This window comes from Pipra filicauda, unplaced genomic scaffold, assembly GCF_003945595.2.
Source record: "Pipra filicauda isolate LSUMZ 115617 unplaced genomic scaffold, ASM394559v2 scaffold220_size1292976_pilon, whole genome shotgun sequence".
Classification (NCBI taxonomy): domain Eukaryota; kingdom Metazoa; phylum Chordata; class Aves; order Passeriformes; family Pipridae; genus Pipra; species Pipra filicauda.
In genome coordinates this window covers 464,587-491,518 of record NW_024104333.1, presented here as the reverse complement: position 1 = coordinate 491,518, position 26,932 = coordinate 464,587, and the positions used below count along the sequence as shown (strand labels likewise).

Below are 26,932 nucleotides of genomic sequence, written 5' to 3'. Positions count from 1 at the left end.
AAGCCCCTCTCTCGGCCCCATCGCCTCACAACCGAGGGGTCTTCCGTGGGCTTCGTAACCCCAGACAAGGTCGTTTCACCACGTCATATCACGAAGACACAGGGGGGTCTCCGTGACGGTCTGGTATCTCTTGCAGGGCCTCTGTGCCCTGTCTCTCAGGCTGCCACCGTGGCAGCAGTGCGAGGGGGGGGGAAGCCAAGGTCAACTCCCCCTGCATTCCTCTCGGAGCTCTCTAGCTCCTTTCTACAGTGCATGTCGTACTTCAAGGCTCTTTCAAGTAAGAGTCCATCATCTTCCTCCTTCCAGGAGGTCTCAAAGGAGTTTTGGGGATCTGGTATCAGTCTTACCCCCAAGAACTCTGTAGCTCTCAGCTGCTGGCTCTCCTTTCCTCGACTCTCCTTCCAGGAGTCTCCTCTGCAGTGCTGCATGTTGCTTCTGCTGCTCCTCCAGTTCAGGTTCTTATCTCTGGCTCTCTGCCACTGTTTCTCTGGTCAGCGTCAGCTGCTGCTCTGTGCCCATGGAGAAAACATCTCCCGGCATAACTACAGGCACCTAGCCCAGCTTTATGCTGTTCCAGGTCCCTGCAGCCCCCAGCCAGGGGCTGGGAGGGGGCCAGAGGCCCCAAGGGGCTCAGAGCCCCTTCCTCGTGGCTCTACAACATGGCCACCTCTCCTACAACAACCACCACCAAAACTACAACCCTTCTTTTCCGGTCTGGTTGTGATATGTTCACATTTCTGCAGGAGCGCCCATTGGGCAGAACTTCAAAACTTCCAGGGGTTTCCACCCCTTGGGGTCTACCACTTCTCTTAGCCTCTGGGGAAAACAAGGTTCAAACCACTACAGCTTGCTACAAAAGAAAAATCTTCAGGACTTGTTGATTCCCTCCTGTCTTTGCTGTTGGTTTTGGGACATTAACTACGAACTGATCTAGTTGGAGGAAGAAGGTGCTTTAAACCAACCGAGGTTTTTGGTGTAGTGCTTCTAAGGAGTCCTCTGAGCATCCTCTATCAGGAGAACCAGGGATGTTTAAATTATGGCAGCCTGATGACTGGCTTGTTATGAACTATCCTGCAGCACAACATTGGTATGGCATTGAAATATTCTGGCAACTCTCTGTTTTGCACTTACCTGCCCTTTTCCCTATCCAGACAACATCCTTCTGGCAGGACAAGGAAGAGAGAATGTATAGTGCCAGAGTGAGCATCTCTGCCTGTGATCTGCCCTGGGACAAGTTCTCTTTGTGGCTCTCCTGCAGCTAGAGAGCAGATTGCCAGGTCAGAGCTGAATCTCACTGATTGCAATAGATTTGATGGGACCAGCTGCATCAAGGCTGGTCTCTTTAAATCATGTAGTATATTTAATTCAGTAAGATCTACAGAAAAAAAAATTAAGCAACTAACCCAAAGATCCTTATGCACATGCAAAAGATGTTTTAAAAGCCCACAGTGCCCCATAGGAAGGGCAGATTTTGTTTAGGTGTGGGAGTTTTTTCGTTCTCTGCAAAACAGTGGTTAGTAAGCTCTGCTGTATAATGAAGAATTACTTGAAAGATGTTGTACTACCCGCCAGGTTAAATGGCAGAGCACTACCTGCTGTTGGCTCTGGGTGAGTGTAATGGTAAAACCTCAGCAGATGAGGGTTTGGCTTGAACAAGCACACGCTTTTAGGTACAGAGCTCTGGTCTGCTGAGTAAGACATGCAGAAATTCCCTGTTGTCTGGAGGAATAGATGATACAGTATTTTGTGGATGTCCATTTACTCAAGAGAGTTTATAACCTGGAGGGAGTTTGAATATTTGCATTGGGACCACAGGTAGAAATGCTTGGCAGACTGAATCTCTCCCCGCCACAGTATTTGGCCAGTGTTTCAGGGGTGTTAAGAAAAAGGTTTTGTTCAGCTGTCAGCTAGGTTCAGAGGTCTGCACCCAAGGGTCTGGTGTCTCCTGCTTGGCCTAGTCTGCAGTGTTGGTAAGACAGGATGCAAAGGCTGTATGCAAGACAGACAACGGTTTGTGAAGAGAGAGATGGTGAATTCATGTTTGTGAAGCATTAGGCAGGTGCTTAAGCTGGTGATGTGCAGTACAGGCAAAATTCAGGCAGTGAGCTGGTGCTCTTCTTCTGTGCCTCTTGGCTTCTGCCATCTTCATTGACTTATTCAAATAAGCAGCTTGCCTAAGCTGCTCTTCTGAACTCAGAAAATATTCAGTACCCAAAGGGGATGGGGGCTGCACTGTAAGAATTTCTCTTGTTTTTCTAACTCGAGTGTCACGATGTTTATGGAAGCAAGAAGTTGGATGATGTGTGGTTAGGAGCCATATGAATCCCCTTCAAACCAGTGGATCTCTGTTTTGATTGGTATATGGACCAGGTCTCCCCACACCAGGTCTGCCAATATCCCCTCCTGCTCCCCAGCTCAGGCTCCCTTCACCATCTCTTCCCAGTGTTGTTGGATCCCAAAATATAATATCTGCAGAGAGGGATTTGAGTGGTCTTTGCAAAAAGCCATGGGCTGTGAAAGTTGGGGAAAAAAACCTCAGTTTAAGAAGTAAACGAGATATCATTGGTGTGGAGTGCCCTGCCCAAGCCAGAGAGTCCACACCCTGATTTCATCAAACCTGTACAGAAGACCGATTGTGCTTTATCTCTCCCTTTGTGTTCCCTGGATCCTGTGCATTCTGTAAACCTGAATACCTTTCCCCCCCCAGTAATTTCCCCAAGATAAAATGGGTTTTCCCCTGTGATGTATGTGTTAAGACCCCAAATTTGTTAACCTGAGTTTTGCCCTTTTACCTCATCTCTGTGAAGCCTCTGTGAAGTTGTAATAGAATGAATATACGGACCCCCCCATGAATATGTAGTACCCCAGACCTATAAAATACCAGGTTTTGTATGAATAAAGGATTCCAGTTCCTTGCCCCCAAGCTGAGATTGTCTTAGCCTTATTGACCTCTGCAAATGATGCCGAAACACGTGGCACAGACCCTCGCTTCTAATGTTTAGAAGCAGCCGGCTAACTCCTTTGGCAAACACCACTCAAATCCTTCTCTACAGATATTATATTTTGGGATCCAACAAGTGTGATACCTTTGAATGCATTCCTGGACTCAACTCAGAGTTCTGCCCATGACTTTCATGTCTGTCCCACAGCTTCCCTAACTTCTCAAGGGCCGGGCTTTCCTTTTTGTGGACACCTGGACCCTTTACCATGGAGGGTAAAGGGACATGTCATGTTCCCTGCTGCTCTAAGCTTCAGGGCCTTGGAAATAAATATTGAAGAGTATAGCAGAGCAGAAATTGCTCCAATTACGTAGAACGCTTCAGTAGTTTGGACATGCATCCTAGGAACTATGGAGGGATTTCTAAGTCACCTCCTTGCTTCTATTCTCCTTTCCTTCATTCCCTCCTGTTTCCACCCTATCCCATATGGTATCTGTCAGATACTGTATTCCTTTCCCCAGAACTCTTAATAAGACAGAGATGAAAGTGTTCCTTTATTAATAATCACAAAAAATGTTGTGTGTGGAGTTCAGAACGGAGAGAGTAAAAGAAAGACAGTAATTAGCTTGTTTCTGTATCTCTGCTCACTGAGGCATTTTGGATGCAGTGAGAAAATTCTTGACAGATTTTCTTTTCTTTTTGTTCTCCCCTTCCACCTCCCCTTTCCTTCTTTTCTTTTGAAGTATCATGCAAAGTTCTTGGGTTTGGTTTTTCTATTTTTTAATGATAAATTTTATAATCTGTGTACAATTTTTTTTCCTATGACTTGTCAGAGATATCAGCTTGCAACATATCCCTTTATTTGCCTGTTTTTCTAGGCAGTTCTGCATTTGGTCTCCTAGAAGGAAGTAAACATGCCAATTTTCCATTGACTAGCAATGTTTAAGATGAAGGCGTGATTTCATTAGTGGGGTCCACAAAACCATTGTTCACCAACTTTGTTTCTCCCTTTGTGAGGAACAAAGGAAGGGAATTTAATATTCCTCATTTGTTGTTTGTTGTGTCTTATACTAACACATGCTGGAAGGACGAGGCAAATAGTTTTCCTTGGGTTTTAATCCCTCACCCAAATGCATGCCATCTTCCTTCACAGAAAGGAATTCTCAATTAGGATATACACAGCCAGATTGCCAGCAACCATCTCCAACCCCTCACTTCCCAGCAACGAGTTTTTGCCTCTTCAAAAGTGTGTGCTGAGATTCCTTCCCAGTTGCTTGAGCTGCATGTGAGATCTTAACACCTTTGGATGAGGGTGGCTGAGCTGAGCCCTGGGAGGACTGAGGCAAATGGTGTTTGTTCCCAAACAAGTGGTGCATTGAGGAGACCACAATGTGCTACACACGGAGCAGCAAAGCCTCCTCTGCCAATCTTTAGTACAGGAGCAGCCCTCCACTTCAAGAGCCCTTAAGCTCAGCTGAGCTGCTGTAGCACCCAGAGACCCTGGTGGTGACCAGGGACCCATCCCACTTGGCACTGCAGAGGACAGGAGTGTGGTACAGTCCTTGTCGGTGGCACTAGTGACACAAAACAAAGACAGAATGGGGCCAGTGAAAGGACTTCCCCAGAAGCATCTGTTGGATGCAGGACTAAAAAATGCATCTTTTGATTCAAAGCCCAGGGGCCTTACAACTACCATAGCCTGCCTCTGAGTCACTGTACGTGTCTGCCACAGAAAGAGCAAGTGTTTATTTCCTTTTCTTAAGTCTTATGGGCGGGAAGAAACTAAGAGGGTGGGAAATAGAAAAAGGGCACTAAATCTGTGTGACTTGGCACTGCATTTTCCTTTTTCTCATTGAATGGATCTAAGTGACAAGGCAGGGTTCAACTTTGTGGGCAAAGGAGGGGGGAATAGGACATCCCTTTTGTTGCCTTCGGTAACTAAGAAATCATTTTCGCCTTAGTTTGGAGCCTTTCAGCAGTTTCTTTTGCTGCAGGGTACATTTGTTGATTTGCATTATGAAGCAAATCAAAGTCCAAAACCAGCATTGGATAAGTGTGATAGATCCTTTCCATTTTGAAAAACCTTTTTGGTAGACAGTAGTAGAATAAAACCAAATGAGTACTTGGAGCCAGTAAAAAGTTATTTTTACTGTACTTTCACCTGCAAAAAACAGACAGCTCTAAAGCATCCAGCCTACATCATGTGCCAAATCTCTCCATTCTAGAATAGGGTCACCTGAGTAAATTTGGGTTATTTCTGTCCAGTAACCAAAAGTGCTAGACCTAAAAAAAATGCTTGCTCTTTATATCAGTTCTTAGTGCATTAATTAAAAGCTCCTATGAGACAACAAGGATGAGTGGGATGCAATAAAGATGCTAAGAAAGAATAAGAACATTATTATAATGAAAGCAGATTAATGGGGCTTCACATAGTGGTGCTAATGGATGTTTTTGAACTTAGAAAGGAAGTGATGAGACAATTGAGTAATGAATTTTGTCATCAGAAAATCACAGCTGAGCCAACATCACCATATAAAAAGGGAACTGATTTATTGATTATAATGGAAAAGACTAATAGATGGATTTAGTGAAGACACAACACTATTTTTTTTCTACAGGAATGCCCTGAAAAGGCCATTCACTTATATATCACTCCTCAAACTGGAGGAGTAGTAATTACATCCTTTGTTTATACAGTTCCTGAATGCGCACCACATCAGCACCAAGCATGGGGCATATGAAGGGAAGGCTTAAATAAAAACTGCAAAGTTTGAGGAGGCAACAGGAAAGACATAGACTGCCAGAGCACTGCTGAGTTACTGGAAGATCCTACCTGCAAAGCAGAGAAGACCAGGGACTGTGGGGGCAGCTTTGCAGCCTATTAATATGATGGTGTATGGAGCAATCCCAAACTCTCTTCTTGCACCTCAGTTGCAAAACATGTATGCAGGACTAACCATGCTGTCTCAGAAGAGAGATGACTGAGAGCTGGATGATGGGAATAATGATGTGCCTGGGAGGGTTTTCATGCAAGGAAAAAGTTCTTTGGAAGTTTGGGACCCACAGAGCTTCTATGTTCCTTAGAAGAAGGGATATGTAAAAGTATATGTTCGTAAGAGTGAGCCTCAGTTTTCAGAGGAAAGAACAAAGAGATGTTTGATGACACTATAGGACGAAAAAAGAGGAGTATTTTTTTCCTTGTAACAGACAGGTTGGCTGGAGAAATCATTGTCATGTAACATCATCAATAGCCAGCTTTCAGCAGGACTCGAAAATAAAAAAGATCCCGTATCCATTGAGGGTATTCAGAGTTGTCCTAATCAAAGAGAATACATTCTGGGAAGGAGAGCCTGCCACACGCAGTCAGTAAGGTTTAAGGTTTCTCTAAGTCTCAAAACCCAGGACAAGGCCTAATACAGGGGGACAAGCTGTTCCACATCTGTCTGTGTGGTGTACTTGTACTTTCCCTGAAGCATCTGGTACTGACTGCTGTCCAGATTAAGGGACTGGATGAACGCCGTGACCAATACAGTCAGGCACTTAGCGTGCTGCTCAGTGGAGCTTCTTCTTGAGCTTCCTCAGCAGCAAGTCAAGGAGTCAGTGTGCACAAATGCATTGAGAAATCAGCCTGCATTAGGACCATGGCTTAACATCTTACTTGCGACGAGCCCCAGCTCTCAGTTGCACCAGAGTGCAATGTACTGCACCCTCCTGCATTCCGCACACAGCCTTTCAGGGACTAATTATCATCTCATCCTGAAATCACTTTAACCACTGGAGGGGGGGAGATGACATCTGCTTAACATCTGCACAGCGGCAGGCTGCCTGTGAGCTCGAGACATGCAACACGAATGAAAACATCCCTTTGAAAGTGCAAAGAGTGATAATTGTAGCTGGCCACTACTGCAGAACGGGCGTGCCTCTTGGGCACTGACTTGTGTACCAGCATGGTTTCCTCTGGTATATTTTCTAGCAGCAAGGACTCAGTTACATGCTTTAGGAGGCACTCCACAACCTGCTGCCGTGCCTTGCTGTCAGGAAGTTTTTCTCAGATTTGGTCCGCATTTGCTTTTTTCCCTTTGTCGTATTCATATTGATATCCTGTCTCCTATTCACAGCCACAACAGGCATATTTGACCCTTTCATTCTTTGACTGCTCTAATTATCTGACTGTTTTGTTCCTCTGCTCTGCTCTTCTTCATTTTTGTCAATATATTTTGCATAATAAGGTGCTCAAGAGTGAAGATAGCATCCTGCATGTGCTCACATGAGAGCTCCACATAGAGAAAACCGATTCCCTCCCTACTCCAGGCAGCTCTATGCCCACCAAAAAAGGGCTGAGGGAAGGTTGCAGGGTGATTAGTCTCTCTCTTTGGACACTTAAAGGCACAAGATGGGAGAGCAAAGAGTTGTGATGGTCATCTGCTCTTGGTAGAAATTTTCAAGTCCTGCTCTTGACTGTGGTGAGCTTTTAGGCCACCAGGGCCAACAGACATCTGCTCTCCACACCACAGGTGGCTAAACACACCAGTCTTCTATCCTAAATGATCACAGAATCATGGAACATACCGAGTTGAAAGGGATCCACAAGGATTACAAAGTCCAACTCCTGTCCCTGCACAGGACCATCCCTGAGAGTCACACCATGTGCCCCAGAGTATCGTCCATACTCTTCTTGAACTTCTTCAGGTTTGTTGTGTGACCACTTCCCTGGGGAACCTCTTCCAGTACCCAACCACCCTCTGGGTGAAGAACCTTTTTCGAATATTCAACCTAAACCTCTCCTGACTTCAGGTCATCCCCTCAGGTCTTGTCACTGGTCACCACAGAAAAGAGATCAGTGTCCTCCTCTTCCCCTCACAAGGAAGTTGTTACTGCAATGGGGTCTCCCCTCAGTCTCCTCCAGGCTGAACAGATCAAGTGACCTCAGCCGTTCCTCATATGGCTTCCCCTCAAGGCCCTTCTCCATCCTTTTGTCTCTCCTTTGGATGCTCTCTAACAGCTTAATATATTTCTTATATTGCGGTGACCAAAACTGCTCACAATATTCAAGGTGAGGCTGACAATGGTGCATCTCTAAAGATCTGGAGGTTTTTATGGACTGCAGCCCCTCCAAACATATACTGCTTTTACACTGAGTCTTATCCAACACTTATCAACACTACTGAGCCCAAACACTCTCTTTTTAAGGCTTTTTATGGAATAATGAGAGAGCTTCGTGATGATGTCTACATCATAAGTCATCATATGTACAGTGTAGAAAGTCCACAGTAATGGAGGCATGGAGAAACAGAGAGAATTTTTCAGTGAACTAGTTCTCTCCTTCATTTCAAACCAGATTCCCAATGTCAGATATGCTCTCTGTAGAGGAATCTGATCTGGTCAAATATCAGCATTTCCAATGAAAAGGAAAATTGGGAAATGAGGGCAATATGCTACCTTGGGCTTCTGGACTCTTGGCTGTGACACAGAGAAGTCTGGGGAAAACTTGGTCTATCTTGGAGCTCTTCAGGTATCCCAATGCCTTAAGCAGAGACAAGTCAAAACCTAACAACAACTGCAGTCTAGAAACTTCACAGCATAGGTTCAGGCAACCTTGGAGTGGGATGGGAGAGGTAGGAAATGCCATTGTCCTTTCTGGTGTAGCACATAGCAGGCTCATATTGTTGACAACTACATAGGGTCACTCATGGGCAAATCCAGGTACTACAGTTCTTTCTGCTGTTCTTAGTGTTTTCATTCAGTGTTTGATTTTGCTGCAATTATCCCTCCATTGAAATCCATTGTTTTGAATGGATGTGATTAGGCATAAATCTTCTCACTCTAAAAAATCTCATCCTTGGTGCTAATTGTGACTTTTTTTTATGCAAGCTATGAAGCAGGGCTGGTCTTTCCAGCAGGGATTGAGGTAAAATGTGAGGCATGTTGGTGGAGTGGGGGGCATATTATGGCCTCCACTTTCATAAACCAAATATTGTTGCTGCCAGTGCTGTAAATGTTATGCGATCAAAACTGAGTCTTGCTGAACTTGTTGGGAGTACTACTGTGGGGTTAAACTAGGTCCTCTTCTTGCTGTGGATGAGAACAGGGTTGCAGTGCCAAAATCCACCCTGACTGCAATTCTGGAGTAGCTCTACTGGTGGTAGTTGGAATTACTCTGGGTTCACAGTGCTGAGACTGAGAAAAGAATTTTGCAGAGTAATCTCCAGAGCTATTGAACTGGCACCTCTCACCAGAGCTATGTTTAGTTAACATTTACAATAGGAAAGCAAACGAGGCATGATTCTCCAAACCTTGAACCCTGTTGAAGGCCAATGGATCTTGAATGCCAACAATACTGTTTCCCCCAAACACAAATATGGATGTGAGCAGAATTTTTCTTCGTCTTAAAGAACGCAACACAAGTTTAATAACAGAGGAATGATGTAAGGTCTCCCTCCAGCTGTTTCTATATAGACTCTGCCTTTCTTTTGGGAGGGGATTTGACTATGTAGTGAAATATCTATTTAATGTGTCTTACATCTGGACTGAATGGTGTTAAGCGCTGAGACTTTCACTGGTGTTTGTCACAAGCTGGTGGCTGACTGGGATGAGAGTCAGGCCCTGCAGCCCTGGGCTGTAGAGCGAATGGTTATTCCTCAAGGAAGCAGAAGGTGCAAAGCCATGATAAGGGAGGCAAGAGAGAGCCTCTCTGTGCTTGGAGAGACCTTCCTGGTGAGTGGGAATGGTCTGTGACAGGGTAGGAATAACAGGGAATGCTGCAGAGAGGTGGCCAGATCTGCATGTGAAGAGTCCCGGACTGGTACAATGTGGAGGCCAGCTGGTCAGGAACAGAATGTAGATGGGTGTGGGAGCTCTTTTTGTTGTGTTTCAGCAATTCTCTGGTCTTAAGAATGAAATGTCAGTTGTAAAAAGAATAGGAAAGCAATTATCTGGATTGTGAGAGTTCCAAGGGCAGCAGTCTCGAGCCTCACCCTGCAATAAAACCTGCCAGGAGCAACTGGAACAAGCTGCAGTCATCCCCAGCTCTTCCTCCAGCACAGCCCTGGCTATATCATCTGAGAGACTCCATGAATTCTCCAAGGGATTTTATTATTGCTATTGATTTTACATGGGAGATTCTTAGATACTGGGGTTTTGGGTCAGTAGCACAAAGCCTCAAGATAGAGGGATCTTCAGAGTGCTGCTCACCTGTGCTGCCATAGCTGCAGGCAACTCCAGTGCTGTTCCACCAGCCTCTCAGCACCTCTTGCTGGGAGAAGTTGAGAAGAGAATAGCCACATTGCACTGATAAAGGGATAGGGAGAAAGTAGAATTCAGTTTCTTACTTATTAAAACATGCTACGCACAGCACAAAACACTCTAATGTATGTATTTAGAATATACCGCAGAGCTGTTTTTCCCTTTTTTTTTTTAAACCCACACTTTTATAATAATAATAAAAATGCGATTTATATACAGTATCTTCATATCCCAAATATTTATAAACATAGTTATCTTTGGTCGAATGATTCCAGGAAGTTTGCCAGCACATCAAAGCAGTGACATTTTACAACTCATATTCTTTTCACTGTAAGGAATGAGATGCTTCTCCATTTCTTAACTGATTTTTCAGATTTTCTTTTAAGACTGGTGCAATTTGGTAAAAACCTACAGTTTCCAGAACAGACAGGGAAATTCCATGAAACTTAATAAACACCATGCCTGACTTGATGTTGTCGTAGGGTATTGAAAAGAAATATTATTGACCATTAGTCTGCCACACAGACACATCTATAAATTGCTGTCATTGGCAATAAGGCTGGTTACAGATTACTTTCTTGGAGCCTGGCCCGAGAGCAGAAACAGCCTCTAGAGCTTAAAACCCATCTGTTCATCCCACCCTCTACTTCTAAGTAAGATGGTGCAAACAAGTGGCCATTGGTAGAGTATGTCACAGTGTCAGCCTTCAGATCAGGCTGTTAAGTAGAGAAATGGCATGCTTTTGTGCAGTAGCTGATTGTAGATGTAAATCAGGGACCCTTTGAAATGATTGTCCCTTTATTTTCCTCATGTCTTTTCACCAAGACCTGGTATGTTGTGTTTGTTATGCATTTTACTTGGGACTTGCTCGCTCTGTGAAATCCATAAAGGAAATGCTATGGCATTCTTGGGTGCTCTAGTGGATTCTCTCCAGATGTTTTTAAAGGCCCATCTTCTAATTCAATCCCCAAGAGGCTTTTCAGAAACTGAAGTGAGCAATTGGAGGCAGCTGCATAATATCTCAAATGACCTACTCTGTCCTTCCTTTCTTGATTTTTTCCCCATGTAGGTTATCCATTTGCAACTAAAAAGTGCCAGAGGCATTTCAGCATTGTGTAGAAGCCATTTGTGCACATCACTTTAACAATAGGGGGCAGACCTGTTAGTACTGGGATAACCAGTCGTGTAAGTGGAGGCTTTAAAGGAGGAGGAAAGAATGAAGAATGCAGTGTACAGGGGTGTGGAAGACAAATGAGCACTCTGAAATAGATATGGTCTGCACAGACTTGAATAATATTCAGTGTTCAGTCAACCATCAGGGTACCATCAAATGGGGCTTCTTCCAGTGTCTAATGTGACATCATCATCTTCCTCAATCTCCACTCCTTCAGGTACTCTTCGTCACAGCAGGCCCAGCTGATCTTCTAAGGCAGCTTTTAATGTTGAAACCTCTATTAGGCAAGGAACTTGTATCAATCTATATTTTATATAAAATAAAAAACATATTAAAAATATATAAAATAGGTGGGCAGGTATGTGCTCACATGCATGTGTGTGTTGTCTGTCTCTGCACATAATATCCCTTCAGGAGGATAAAGTATGAGGTATTCAGGCAGCAATTGGTATCAGGAAAGAAAATAAAGCCAGTTTTCAACCTCTCATGACTGGACATGGCACAGGTAAGGGGCAGGAAGCTGAATTAATGCTGTCTCCACTCAATCCCAAAACCACGATGTGTTGGAGGAAGCTCCAGGAAGAGTGACAAAAATGCTGATAGGTTTAAAAAATGTAGAGCAAATGACAAGATTAAGGAGGGTGGTATATATTCATTGAGGAGGAAAGATGTGTGAAGGGATATGTAATCACTGTCTGCAAATCCATAAAGAGATGCTACTGAGAGGATGGGGATCCATTTTTCTCAGTGGTTGGTACAAACAGGCCTAAGACATAATGGTCCTCAGGTGCAGCAGGGAACAGTTAGTAAAAAAATGAGGAAAAACTTTATAACTCTAGGAACAGTTTGGTGACAGAGCAGGCTGCCAAGGCAGGCTATAGAGCCACCAGCACTAGAGATATTCAAGGCAGAGATGAGTCACCCATCTGTCAGGGATGGTTTAGGTGTAATCAGATCTGCCACAATGTGCAGCAATGGCCTGGATGATGCACCAGAGGTCTTTTCTCACCCAAATGAGTCTGTGATTTGTCATTTGTGCCTATTTCAGTGTGTGGTACTTAGTGCGTGAGTGTTTGTGCTCCATTCCTAATGTTCCTATGCATACCTGGAGCCTGGATGTCTCCTGGCCTGTACTGCCAGTTAATCCAAATGCTTTCTCTCTCTCTTTCTTATCCATTTTCTCCCTCTTGATCCATTTCTCTTACATTTCCACATTTACCTGTTGATTGCTGATCCTTTATTTCTGTGTGACCTCTTGTCTCTTTTTGTCTTCGTTTCAGGTACACTTGTATGTGCTTTCATGCTAATGCACTTGTGCCTGAGCCTGTGCACACACACACACCTCTCCATGCTCCCTGCACTTTCCTCCTCCTGTCTGTCCTTCAGCGAGAGCCATGAGCGGAGAAGGGCAGGCAGGAGGAAGATTTTTCTTTCTGTAACCAGAACTGCCGAGAATCACCCAGTTTGGGTTTGAAAGCCTTAGAGGTGTACTCACTTTAGTCCATGTTTTTGGTAATACACTGGTCCGATGCCCGACAAGAGGTGGAGCATTAACTCTGCTATATGGTTGCCAGATCTGCTTCACATCTGATAGTCTAGGGCTGTGCACAGGACAAGCTTGAGTTTGCCTGCACCCTCCTTGTGACTTACCTTGCACCCCACTTCTTTGCAAGCCCCACATAAAAGCCGAACAAGCCATCATGGCCATCTGACAGTGACAACAGAAATAACTCACTGACAGTGACAGAAACCTTGCTCATGGTGATGTGCTGCATCTCCCTAAACTTGCAGCAGTATTAGGAGTGCTTTATGAAACTAATACGGGTTAAGTACTTGTGCTGAGTGCCAGGTGGATTTCAGAAAGCAAAACCAGGAAAAGTTTCCTCCATCAGCGGTGAGTATACTTGGACAGCCACCAAAGCCCAGTGACTTGTACTAGCTGTTATTGTGACAGAGAGGATCATTAAGGTGCTTTTATTTTGAGTGTATGAATGTGTGCATATGTGTGTACAGGAATCTGTGTATTGCCTGAATTCATCCATTGGGGAGAAGTCCTAGGTGATCTAAGCTCTTCTTTTCTAACCTTTAGTATCAGTGAAGCTATCTGTTGTATCAAGAAACTGTTAAACTTCAGTATGCTTAAGCCAGGAAATAGCCAAGCTAAGTTATATGTGAAACCTTTCATGGAAACAAAGGAGTCTGTGGTAAATACGTTAAATGATAATGAATATGCATGTTTACTCAGAAATCATTTGGAGCTACTTTATAATGGCTACACTAAAATGACTTTCCAAAATTACAACTGAACTGTCGGTCTTACCACTAGGCTCCTGCAGGTAAGTGTTACCCCCTTTCAGTATGTGGCTACATAGAAGTTTTCACACAGCATGATGTTGCTCTCATCTTTTTTTCTTCGACCTTAATCACTGTTGTGTATCATCTTTTGTGTGCCTGTGCTTTTCCATATATGGCAGATAAGCAGAAGCTATGAAAGTAATTTGTAACAAAAAAAAAAGGGCAAAGTAAATTGCGTTAGACAGCATGCTACAGATCAAGACTGGCAACAAAAGTAATAGTGAAGATGTGCTGGCATATAGAAGGGTTTATAATTAAATTGCAACATTAGCAATTTCATTGTTGGTGTTTCTTTAATATATCTTATGAGAAATGCTCTATTACTGCTTAAAGTAATTACTTTGTACTTGAAAACATGCATATATTTTAATGTCAACTGGTGGTAAAAATCTCACTTTTCAATTTACTTGTACTTGGCCATTTAGAAATATATTGATAACTTTCAGATCAGTACTTTTGTAGGATAAATTCTTTACTCAAACTCTCACTCATTAAAAAAAGAATTTAACAGTAGTTTATAGAAAACAGATTGATTACTGAAAGTAAGATTTGAACTTTATTAAGACAGTCAAAAATAAATCACAGGCAAACTACAAAATAGTTAGATTGATACATAAGAGACCTAGTCAAACAAATCATCAGTTATCGTCACAAAAACTCTACACTGTTAATACGAGTCTCTATACATATTTCTCAAAGAAACAGCTTTGGAGATAGTAGCATAATGAATTACTGTGAAGAGGTGTATCTGTCTGCAGCAGAGAAAATCTATCTTATTTTAAATGTGCATGGGTGCGGAGAAAATTATTAACATACAAACCTGGCACCAAGGAGAATATGGCATAAAAAGAAGCTTAGAGGTCGTTTGCTGTGATGAAACAAGTCCTAGCGACACCTAGTAAAACAGAATTAAAACAGGAAGAAGGTGTGCTTAGTAGAAATTCAGAAGCTTTAGGACTTTTGCCCTCGATTGCTAAAATTGTATGGGTCAAATAGGACAATTATATCTTTCTCATGGGTAGCGTCTTTTGATAAAGGAGAAGCAGTGGCAAAGAAGAACGGCGAGGGATGACAAGAAGTTTGGGTGCCACTTCTGTGTTATCCCATGCATGGACTAGCTATGTGCCAAGCTGATTCCTGGCACAAAGGAGAGAGGCAGAGCTCCTTCCCATCTTCTAGCGCTCCATTACATGTCCTTGTCTGACCACACTCATCAGAGCATCATTTGTTAGGACTGCTAGCCCATTATTCACCGAGTGACTCAGGGGCATATCGTGGGTTGTGATCAAATGTACATGCTGCTGGACTCTGGCAGTAACCTTTCCAGGCAGGATCTGGGCAAAAATAACTCATGAAGCATTCTGGAGAGATCAGAGTGTTCTCAACTGCAGGCTGAAGGGAGATAACATCCTAATTAAAGTAATGAGAAAGTGAATAAGATGGCCTCAGAATGTGAGTTTGGAAGCCCCTAAGTTCAAAGATACCACCCTGTTAATTTATATGAGTTTATTTTCATTCTGCTTCTGTTATTCTCTTTGCGTATGACTCTTACATGAGGGAAGATATCTTCATGTGTATTACTGATCATGCTTAAAGACTCGAGTCCAGTCCAGTCCAAGATTTTGGGTAGGACATAATAGGAAAAAGGCCTCAGTTTGAGTGTATGGCAAAGCAACAACAACTCACAACCCATTATGTAGGTAAAGAATCAAGGCAAAGAAAGAAGAGCCATACTCAAGACCATGCAGGAGATATGTCATAGCTGATACCTGAACTGATAGGGTCTTCCATTGTCTTAAAAAAAAATCCCAGAAGTAGTTTTTTTTTTTGTAATAGCAAGGGAGTAGAAGATCAACCTAGCCATCTCCCTGTCCAGCTCAAGCACATTGCTTTGTCCAGTCTAGATGCTTTCAGTGAAGGACTCCATTTTGCCATGTTGTGGCATAGCTGAGTTGGTAGGAAGTAGAGAGGCAACGTCTACCCAGAAGCTCTCATTACCAATAGCTGATCCTGTGACACAAGTTGGAAAACAGGTGCTCCGGACACTTGGTGATAAAGCTGGTCACCAGTTTTGCACCCTTGTGCCCGCTGCTGGCTGCTCAACCCCTTGGGTTTGCTGCTGCTCCCCTCAGATGTGCTGCTCCCAGTGGAACGATTTGGAGGATATCAGTCTGAATCTGCATTCAAACTCAGTCATTTCAAGATGAACCAAGAAGCTGAAGTGACCTATTAGCACAGCCAGCAATCTTTGTATTTTTCTGATTATGTTTTATATATTTTTTTACCCTTTGTTCAATTATGGCAGGATCCCTTTCTTCTTGTCCGCTCATGTTCTCTCTCAGTGCTAAGTGCCAGCTGTCACTGCCTGCTGGATAATTACCATTTTACAAACAGTGTTTAGGGAAATGCCATCAGTTTCTGAATATGTGGCTGTCAGGCCTTATTTGAGGGGCTTTCCTATGTTAACTACCTCTTCTCTTTTCAGGCAGGAGGGCAAGGGAGGCGAAGGAAGCCAGGAGATTTATCTTGTCTCCAGGCATTTGAAGAAAAATTGCATTTCATCTTTTTCACATTTTGACTGTCAATGCTTATTCCTTCCCCCACCCTCTCTCCCAGTTTATGCACTCCTCTCACTTTTTCTTTATGACAGGCTGCTCTGTCCTTCTTTGCAGCTCCAGTGGCCTGCAAGTGACTGCTGGCAGCAGAGAAGGTAGAGCTGCTTATCATGGGGGGTTACTAATGGGAAGGAGGGTATATTCTCAGAAATAGTCATGGGCCCTCATTACTGTAATATGCCACTTAAAGCTACTCGGGTCTTTCTGAAGTTAAGCAGGGAATCTGGAAAAAAAAGCTTATACTCTGATTGCGTTATTGCAAGAGGAAGTAGCATGAGTACAGCCAAGGAGGGATGAAGTCTAGATGTTACTGAGAGAGTCTGAAATTCTGGATGTAAAAGTGAGACTCTAGAGAGGGACATCATCTTCTAAGATGTGGTTTTTCCAGGGTGCAAACTATATGGATGGTCCTATCTGGGAGGGTGGTGGGGAAGAAGGCAGGATGGCCACAGCATTTGATTGTGATTTAATTTGCCTTTGCTAAAATAGACAATGAGAGATGCGTAAAGAAAAATAATTTACATTCATCTGGAGAAGGTAGATCAAAATTGAGCTCTCCTCTGGTCCAAAACCTTCTGCTGTCATGTAAAGAACCTCCTTCCCCTTAGCAACAACTGATAGCAATTTCTTAATCATTTCTGTAGAGCCCTGGTCAGGGGAAGTCAGCATGAAAATCAGGGCCATGTATACTACTAGATCAAGCTGTGTGAGCTGGTCCCAATAGTACTCACATCCCTGAAAGAAGGCTCTCCTGAAAGTGTCAATATTTTGTCTTTCTAGCAATTTTTGCCACTTGTCTACTTTGGGGACATGAAGAAGAAGACAATGGAAGTTACTTCTCAGGCACAGCAGCAGCTCTGAATTTCTTGTCGCAGTCTGAACAAAGGGAATAGGGTAGGGGAGAGTCTCAGGGGGATGTATCTCATACTCCATTGCAGCCAGGGACACTTTGTGACAGAGGAAGGTAAATCAAGTTCTAGAAGAGACCGAGGAGTCGAGGAGTCCTTGGTGAGGTTACAAAAGCTCATGTGAAGTGTGCAGGAAAACTGCTGAGCCATGCCTAAAGTGGTTGCGTAAGCTTCCCCCAGTTAGCACCACAGGCCTGGGCAGCTCTCAGGGACTCAGGCAGGAGGCAGCTGGTCTGCTGTTTTTAATGTTACTGGTTGGAGTTAATGCTGTTAGAAGTGCCACGTCAGATAAGAGTTTCTGCAGCAAGGCTTAAATACCAGTGTAAGGAATAAAGACCTCAGTGCAGCTGTGATTTGGGCTCTCGGACCAACGTGGTGTTGCAATTAAATGATAAAGACGCTAACGTCTGGCGGGCTCAAGGGGCTTGAAATACAGGCCTCTCTCTGCCTCAGCAGTGGCACAAATGGACGTCACTCCCAGATGCTTCTCTTGCTTAATGCTGCCTGTCACCAGGCAAGGCAGAAGCAACTATCCCTTATCTGCAGAGCCCTCTCCCATATTTTTTCCCGTTGCCCCTCATTTTCCACGCTGGGCCTGATCTTGTTGCTATGGTGATGTGTCTGACTTCGTGCATGCTACTTCTGGAAGCTGAGGAAAACGGTGCTCCCGTCCATAGCTTGATTCTGACTTGGGGCCATGGGAAGGAGAGAAGGAAAGGTGTCCTATGTGAGGAGAGAGATCTGTAGGAGATGAGTCTGTGCTTCCCACAGCTGGCACGAAAGCAAGGTTGGTGCAATACCTGCTGAACTGTCAATCTGAAGCATCCATCTCCAGGAAATTCTGTAAGGATAGAAAATATCTCTAGGAGATTTAAAGACCCTATTGATATTCACACACTTAGTCGTGCTTCCCTGCATAGTCTACTTAAGTGGAGACACTGAACACACGCAAGTCCCTCTAGCATGGGACAGAAGCAAGGAGCTAACTTCTAATATGTAGGTTTTTCCCTCCTCTGTCCTGTGAAAAGGATGTGTCCCAGCCAACCACCTGCTTGTGCCTTCCCTTCTTCTGTACATCCATTGTTAGTTATGAATCTTAAAGCAGAACAGGAGACTGAACTTGTGACAGGGAAGGGAATATTTGGACTCCTAGAAATCAATATTTACAAGGTATACTACATCCTCTCCTCTCAACAGCCAGGCTGGAGAGTGCACCAGCCCTGTCTTCACTGAAACAGATAACTGGAATGTTCAAAAAAAATGGAAAGTGCTTTCAAAATCATGTCTTATTTTGAAAAGTATTATGTCAGCCTGCTGTTCACAGTCGACATGTAATGAAACACGTTCATTAGCCATTTGGGTCATCACTTCTCATGCTTTTCCGTATTTGAGCTGCTCAGCAGCAGATTGGAAGGCATTTTTCTAACCATCCTTCCCAACCCTCTGATAGTGATAAGCAATATGTTTTGTACTGTTAGCATCATGGTTATAAATGACCGCCGTACCACATGCTACCCAAATTTAACATGCTCAGACAGTTCTGTCACTGGCAGCTACTCCATTCCTTAATATCTGTCCCCAGAGTAAAACTGCTTTTAAGGGATAGAATGGCTGCCGCCTCCTGCTGTCACACTGGGTATGAGGCAAGGCTGTCCTACTGCAGTGAAATTTGCTGCTCACCTCTTTGCATCAACACCACTAGCTAAACTGTTCCGGTGGCATCATCATGCTCAGTTATTGTGATTCTTTTTTAGTTATTGGCATCCTGAAAGGTTCAAATCACTCTGCATTCCACTACCTTCTAACACACTTCTATCCACTCAGCCATGTAAATCCTTGCCTGAGTAGTGTCAAAGCACCCCACAGCCTTGAATGCAGTCATCTCTGACTTCCCAAGACATGGAAGAGTTAACAAGCAGAAGTCTTGCACTAAAAACTGAGCCCTGGTAAGGTCAGGCAGGTTGTTCAAGGTCAGGCAGGTTGCTCAAGGTCAAAGCATGAAGTCTGTGGCAGCTCTAAGAGCTAAGCCGGTGCCTGTCATTTCCCAACCCAGAGCCTTAGCCACAGAGCTGTGCTTCCTTCCTCTGGAAGCAGCTGGTTTTCTTCTATCATTTCTGTCTCTTAATTTCCTTCTCTCTGTGCTGTTTTTTATCACTTAGCCTGCAGAGCAATTGTGATCCTGTTTACTTGAGAGATGCTATACAAAATACAGTTGTATTGTATTTCATTTCATCCACAAGCCGGCATTCTCTGAGGGAGGCCAGTTGCCAGTGAGGACAAATAACCTACAAAGCAAAGGGCAGGAGTGTTCAGCACTTTCTTGAATTTGATCTATTTCTTTCTTTAACACACACACACACACAAACACACACACAGAGCCAGACCAAAATATTTTACTTTATGGAAGGAGCCTACAGTTAAATCTGAGTATAGTGCAGGCAGAGTCATTATCTAATGAAAGGAAGCTTATTGACTCCCTCCTCTCAATTTAAGATCACTTCTTCTCCTCCAATCTTTCAAGAGTAAAGCTGTTAAAGAAAATTTGAAACTAATCTGGGCCACATCCATCAAGGAAATTGCCATGCCAGACAGGTTAAAAAGTCCTACGTTTGCACTGAGGGGGCTAGTGTATCCCCAAAACTGCATATGATGCTGAGATAGTTTGAGTCTGAGAAATCAGACCAACCACCTTGGTACAGTGATAGTGACCCAGATAGTCCAGTCAGTGAAGCCAGGACCAGAGAGTTTGGATCAGAGGAGTCTGGATCAGAGGGAAGGTTGAACCGTGTGAGTTGTCAATGCGGTTTGAGTTGATCACTTATGCAGACAGCTCTTTCCTAAGCTGGCTGTTCTGTCAAAACCTCTTTTCTTGCTGTCTGAGCTGTTCTTTCTCTAAGCTGGTACTTTTTTTTTCTTATGTGAGCACATTTTTGGATCAGATAAAAATACAAATGGAAACACCCTTTCTGATTTCAGCTCTCTCCGTCATGCTCCCTGCTCTCATCTCCTTCCCTATCTGTCTACTTTCTGTGTCCCTCTGGGTTTCTCAGTGGCCCTTTTCCTGCCACTCACTGTCTCTCACTCTCTCTCTCCTCTTTTTCCTTTGCCTGCCACTTTGTCTCCAGCGCACACCTAAACGAACTGCTCTCCATTTTTTCCACCTGGCTTCCTTTCCCACTTTTCTCTTGTTCTCAGTGCGTCTCCTTCCTGTGCAGCCCAAAGGCCTCCTAAAAAAGATTACCAAGCAGCACCTCCTGATGGTGAGCTGTGCAAGAAATATCAAGTCACCAAAGCCAGAATGAGCACTGGAGATGAGGTGCTGGGGGTTGGAGAAAGATCTTGAGGAGACTCTGCTGTTGGAGATTATAATTTCACAGTGCCTTTCCTCAGTACATGTCTGTTTGTCTGTGTAACTGAAAGTCAGCTGAGGCAAAAAATCATACGTGGTGCTTGCTGCCTGCCAGGGCTACTGCTGTTGAAGGGCCCACGTGTGGTCCCCTCCAGAGCCATGGTGATAGGATAAATCAGGTTGGAAGAACCCTCAAGTAGTTATCTAGCCCAATCTCTTACTCATCATAGGCACATTGGAATGATGCCCTTCTCTGTTGGGGTGCTGTAGGGTGTGTAGGCTTGTGCTCACAGAGGGCTGGGTCTATACCAGCACTTAAGAGGATGAGCACTGAAGTGCACAGGTGGGCTCTGTTGTTATATGAAGAAGCTCACTTCTCTCACTGGTTACTTAATCTGAAATGTTTTTTCCTGAAATGTTTTTTCCTGAAATGTTTTTTAGGCTCACATCCTTCTCACGGTCTTCCTTTCCCAAAGTCTTGTCTTCACCTCTGGGTGAACAACGGGTGAACTCTTTATGGGCAATACATGACGTTTTTCTATTTCTGTTGTCTTTCTCCAAACTTCTCTTCCTCCTCCTTCCTTTGCTCTTTCCTTGCTTAGACTTTGACTCATGCATGCCTTCTGTGGAGAGTATGACACACTTCTCTGCTGAGTTTATAGAAAGTCCACAACTCAAATTAATTTCTGTTGTTGCCCAAACTAACTGTGAAGTAGTTACATTTCTTTCTTGACACAGGAAAAGCAAGCAGGTGTCAGGGTGTCATCTGGGGCCTAAATTACAAGGTCCTGAATGGACTATCCAGAATTTTCTGCATGTGAACAGGGCAAAAGAGAAAGAATGTAATATGAAGTTTTAATGCCAGTCATTGAAAGCAGCCTGGCAGCACAGTGGAAATTGATAGCTGGGGCACAGGGTTCAGCCCTGGGTGCCTGAGGGGCACAAGCAGACAGATTGCTTTGTACGGTTGGGCATTCATGTACCTTTCTAGCTAGTAAACGCTATCCAGAGTAAAAAGAAACTACCCTGGACTGTGGCAATGGATCAACATTTGTGATAGCTCCCTGGAAACTAACTCTCCGGTAAACAGCTCATACTCTGGAGTCTTTCTGAAGGGACCACTGTAAGAAACATTGAGATCAGTTACCATGTTGAGGAGATACAATACCCTTTTGCAAAAGGGTACATTTTTTCAAGGGTACCTATTTCTAAGGTCTAGTAGTAAGTCGGAGAGACCTTCCTGCCTCTCCCTGCATCCCTTTCTCCCTCTCTGCCTTCCTCTCCCTCCCTGCCTGCTTCCCTCCATCCCAAGATCCCGAAGCTTGTTGTCATCATCCTTCTGTCATATCTCAGAGGAAGGCAAGTGTAAAGTTGCTTTGTCATCTTATATGCCTCATGGATGAGGGTGGATATCAGTGCTGAAGTGACTTGGTATCTGATAGCTCTGGTTTGTGAGCAAAGGCCAATGGATCCAATAGAACTGTGTCTTCCCTGCCATATTCTTTCAAGCAAAGGGGCAAAATGCTTTATCAAATTGACATGATTGAATGGTTCAACCCAGGAGAAAGACTACTTGTATATACTGAGCTTATAAGACAGCAGTAAATCCAGGTCAGATATAGGCTGTTGATTCAATACCACAGTTATATCAAATAAGTTTCGCTGTATGCCTGGAAATTGTTCGTGGTTGTAGTGGTACTGAACAATGCGGAAGCAAAAGACGTGACCAAGACCTGAAAGAATTCCCCTCAAAGCTTTTATTTCACATTTACTATGCGTAAATCTCCATGGGTGTCCAATACTGCATTTTTTTCTTGTGCTAATCATGCTACTGAAGCTAAGAATGCACGTGGGTCAAAGCTATTGGACTACAATATTGAATTTATTGAAACATGATATATGTTTGTATTGAAATGTATGAATAATATGCATAGTATGTATTGAAAAATGTATATATGTAACATGCAATGTAGCAGGGCTTACTGGTGCAATATATGGGTATATTCCTTTATGATTCATCTAGCTGCAGATGTGTCCACTGTCTGCCTGTGAAAGCTGCCATTTTACTTTGCACTCTTTTCCATTGGGAAGTGTAGCCTGCAAAGAATATGGCAGGTTTTAAATGAAGCTTTCAGAGCTGTTCACAAACATGAATGAATTAAACCTCACAGCTCCTCTGTGCAATACAGGAGACATCCTCACCTCATTCTGTAAGGCAGCCACCTGTGGAAGGCAGCAGCTGTTTAATAGTGCATGGTTACATTTTACAACTGTTGGGTACAACAAGTGATGACAGAAAATATCCAAATTAAACTAGTGGGAATTAGGCCCAGAGAACATAATTGCTCAAATTAAAATGTTTGTAGTTTAAGTTAACGCCTATACAGTGTGCAGATTGCCACCAGTTCCATAATGAACTCTTCTGGTTAGGGTTAAAGCTGTGCAAATATTTTTCTCTTTGGCTTCTGAAACAAAACATTTGGAGATAGAAAAATTGGCTTGTGTTGAACCAAATTGTCTTTGTGTTGGTCGGTTTGCCTCTTGTTCAGTTGCTCTCCTTTTTCATATAGAAGGGGAAAAAGAAAAAGATGGAAAACATCATTTCACTTGACACAAATTATTTCATTTGGCCCAAAGCAAAACCTTTCAGAGCAGCAACTTGTGAGAAAAGGCCAGGGGAGGCCAGCTTTGTAGAGCTGCTCTTATTGCTGCAAATGTAAAAGGCAGTACCACCAGCAATACACCAGCTCCTAAGGGTATTCACCTTACTGTCAGTGGACTGAGCTGCCAATATCCTGCCTACCCAGAGAGCCCAAGTTCAGTGCTGCAAGCTTTGGGAGAGGTATAAGAATTAAAGTGCAAGGAAATATTGTTATGTCTGTAGGGGAGAAAGACAGAGTGACTTCCCTACAGAGCAAGGAAAGGAGTGTGCCATAGTTCAACCCTTTAGCCAGTCCTACCATTTTAAAGGAATATGTACTTGGGAGGAATATATACTTGGCTGAAATAAACTCCTTTCTCAATTGGCAACAAGAGTATTTGTCCAGCGTGGGCTGAAATTTCCACTTTTAATGGAACTTAATGGCTAATTTAGAAGGAAATCAAAGCAAAACAGACTCATTGCATCTCAGCATTGTTTTTGTCTGGTTTAACCTACCGTGTGGAACCATTTCAATAAGCGGTGTTACCAGCTGAGATTTCTTTTTCCCTTCTTTTTGGTTGCTGTCCAAAAGCTAGGCAAATGCATATCTAGTTTTATTTAAATTCACACTCTCATGGTTGGAAATTCACAGTATTGCTTTCTCCTCCAATGCCAGCCTTGCAGAGGCCTCCTTATGATGAAAGATCTTATTAGAGTTAGTGCTCTGTATCAAGGAGAGACAATCAATTCCTTTTGGAGATTTAATTTTAATCACGCGGCCTGGCTTCTGTTGCCCTGTGTTCCATAAAACTTTCACTGTTCCCTAGTCCTTGGTATTAGTTTCTGTGGATGGCAGGCTTCAGAGCTTGTCCTGGTAATCGGAAACAGGAGGTTACATTAGTCCCAGGTTGTGTTGCACACAGCAATTCTATTTGCAGAGCCTGCTTGCTGCACAGCTAACGGCTGCCTCAAACAGCGCACAAGTAATTTCCAAATGACATATCTCCTCTCCGTCTACAGCTATTTTAAACTTGGTTTGCCACGTGGTGTGGCCGTGACTCTGGAGGGAGTAATTTCCCCCAAACCCTCCCCTTCCAGAGCTGATGTGCTGTTGCCCTAAGCTCAATGCTGAATATTGAAGTCTTTCAACAGATGAACTTTAGGTCAATTATTATTCAAAGAATAGTTTTAGGAGCTCATAAAACTAAACTAGCAACCCACCATTTCCAGATAATTTCTACACAGAAAACAGAGACAACATTCATCCCATGAGCCACAGTGAAATTAGGTCTCAAAGTTCTTGTTCTCAGGGAGAAATTCAGAGCAGCCGCAGAGAGCATTATCACGCTGACTTCTGTGATTTTTTTTCCACTTCTTCTAGTAATCATCTCTATCCTTTAACCTGCAAACTCCAGGACTGCTAGAAGGTATATGAGTGTAACTGAGTATCCTGCATGTTCCCACTGTCACGTAGCCCGAGCCCATATCCCACTGGTACCGCCGTTTTTCAGCAGCCTGGCTGATTTATATCATGGTGGGATGGAGGGAATCAGACTCTTTTGTTTTGGCCATTCTCCAAATATGCCTTTTAGGAGCACTCCTCTTATTTGCATTCCTAACATTGACTTTAGTGTTGGGACTCAGTATATCCACTCTTGGGGCTTCTTTGGCTCTAGAGCCAGATGTGACTTTGGGGTTGACCTTTTCTTCGAACGAGATCCAACTAGTACTTCAGATCTAAATGGTAGCACATGGCATAGCTCTGAATTTCTAATTGTGGGCCCCCACCTACACCTTTATGCAAAGCTCAACATTATCTTCATTCTTTCCACTTGTCTACTTGCAATGTCCTTGCTCCTGCTAGAGGATAGATATACTGGGGCTGGGAGGCTGTCTCAGCTAATGGAAATAATTTGAATCTTTTCCTTTGGATTGTTCTCCTGTAAATCTCTATGTCTAGGGTTTAAATCTAGGACTGCTTTCTGCTTCATCTTTCACTTCTGCCTTTGATTCTCTTCCTCGTTGCTCAGTCCATTCTTGCTCCCTAATGCATAATGGTTCCATCAGGCTGGCAAAGGGTGGTTTCCATGTTGGTATTATTAACCTGACTATTGGACTGACCTAATTCTCAGGCAAAACCTATTGTTTTGTTTTCTGTAGTCTTTATCGATAAAGGCTGTTTTTATCTCATTCAAAAGAAGTAACACTGGGATTACTGGGAGCCTGTGAGGAAGCAGCCGGGCACTGACAAGAGTCTTAAGAATGCTTGAATGAAAATACTCACCTTGATCAGTGCCAAGCCTTGCTGATTGCTGAATTCATAGCTGCCACTCCGCTTCTGTGTGCACAGCACTGTAACAAATGAGTGGTAAAGTAAAAAATAAATAGGATTTAATAGCTGTCAAAAGAATCTCAGCTGAAGTGAGGTTTACCTGGTGAATGGCTATTCATTTATCGCAACCAAAAGAAGTAAAGGTCACAAGCAGGCACAGATCTGTGATAAGGCCGTGGGCAGACACACACAGATCCACCAGCATTTCTTGCTCAGATAGGCTTTTTTAGTTGTTACCAAAATGAAGTTTTGCATAATTTTTATTAGTACCTTGGCAATAACGGAATTTTTAGTTGAAAAAGCTGTCTGGGGGTGTTTGGGTTAGTCGGTGACTCCTAATTAATTTAGTTTAGTTTAGTTGGGATGTGTTACTTTATTGAAGTTGAGAGTGTATTTACGTAAGCATATCACCAGATAGATAATTTTTCATTCTAGGTTTTAGGAATATTGCATATGAAGCAGCTAGTATCTGCATGTGACACTAGCTTGTGGTACTAGCTTGTGCTACTGGAGATTTGGGAAATGCAGTTTAGATCCTGTATTGCCATAGTTGATAGCAGGGATGTAGATTTGGCTTTCCTATAACCAGACAGGCATGAGAACCACCTCTCTGTCCTGGAATTGGCTTGTCTTTTTAGTTTTCTTTGGAGTTACATCAATTTTGTGTGTTTGTCTAGGTGTGAAACAGTTCTGAAATTTTAGGGTTTTCTGCATATGTAAAAGAATATTGGTGTGTTTTGGTTTTTTTCACTGACTTTAACATTTCTTTATGACCAGTTTTTTGCTAAAAAGCTGAATCAATATGTGATAACTAAAGGGAAAGCTCAGGCAAAGTAGCACAGCAGCCCAGGTCAAGGGTATCCCAAGAGGTCTCAGAAAATTGGACAGGTTTAAGCTGTGGGCAACTGAAGCCCAAACCTCAGTGACATAATTATTTCTCCAAGGCTGAAGAAAAGCGAGCTCAGAGGGAACAGTAACACATTATGAAGTCGAGGCAGGGGGCCAGGCTGCGGCTGTGCCCCTGAGAAAGAGGAGGGGCATGCACAGACACATGGGCAGCACACACATACATGCACACACCTGCCTTTGATGTTTTTTTATATCTCTCTTTTGAAGGTCCTGAATCCTGGAGCAATATCCTTAGGTCCTTTTTCCTTTTTACTGAATTGAAAGTTTTCAAGGCTTGAATTCTAGAAACAAGGTATGAAAAAAAAGGATTATCAGATCTTTATTAAATCTCTGTTCTCCTATCTTTTAAAATTGCTTTTAATTTTATTTTTTTTCAGTAATGGTACATGGATCCTGTTGACAGGATACTGATACTGGATACAGTTAAAAAAAAAGAAACTCAATCTTGAAAAATAAAAAATAGAAACC

At 43.3% G+C, this 26,932-nt stretch overlaps 1 long non-coding RNA gene across 1 annotated transcript; it reads left to right on the top strand.

Annotated features, from left to right (window-relative positions):
• The first annotated feature begins 1,209 nt into the window (after positions 1-1,209).
• Positions 1,210-26,932, top strand: LOC120323263. The gene is made up of 3 exons (XR_005563570.1): positions 1,210-1,277; positions 26,672-26,756; positions 26,842-26,932. It is a non-coding gene; the product is annotated as an uncharacterized LOC120323263 (long non-coding RNA).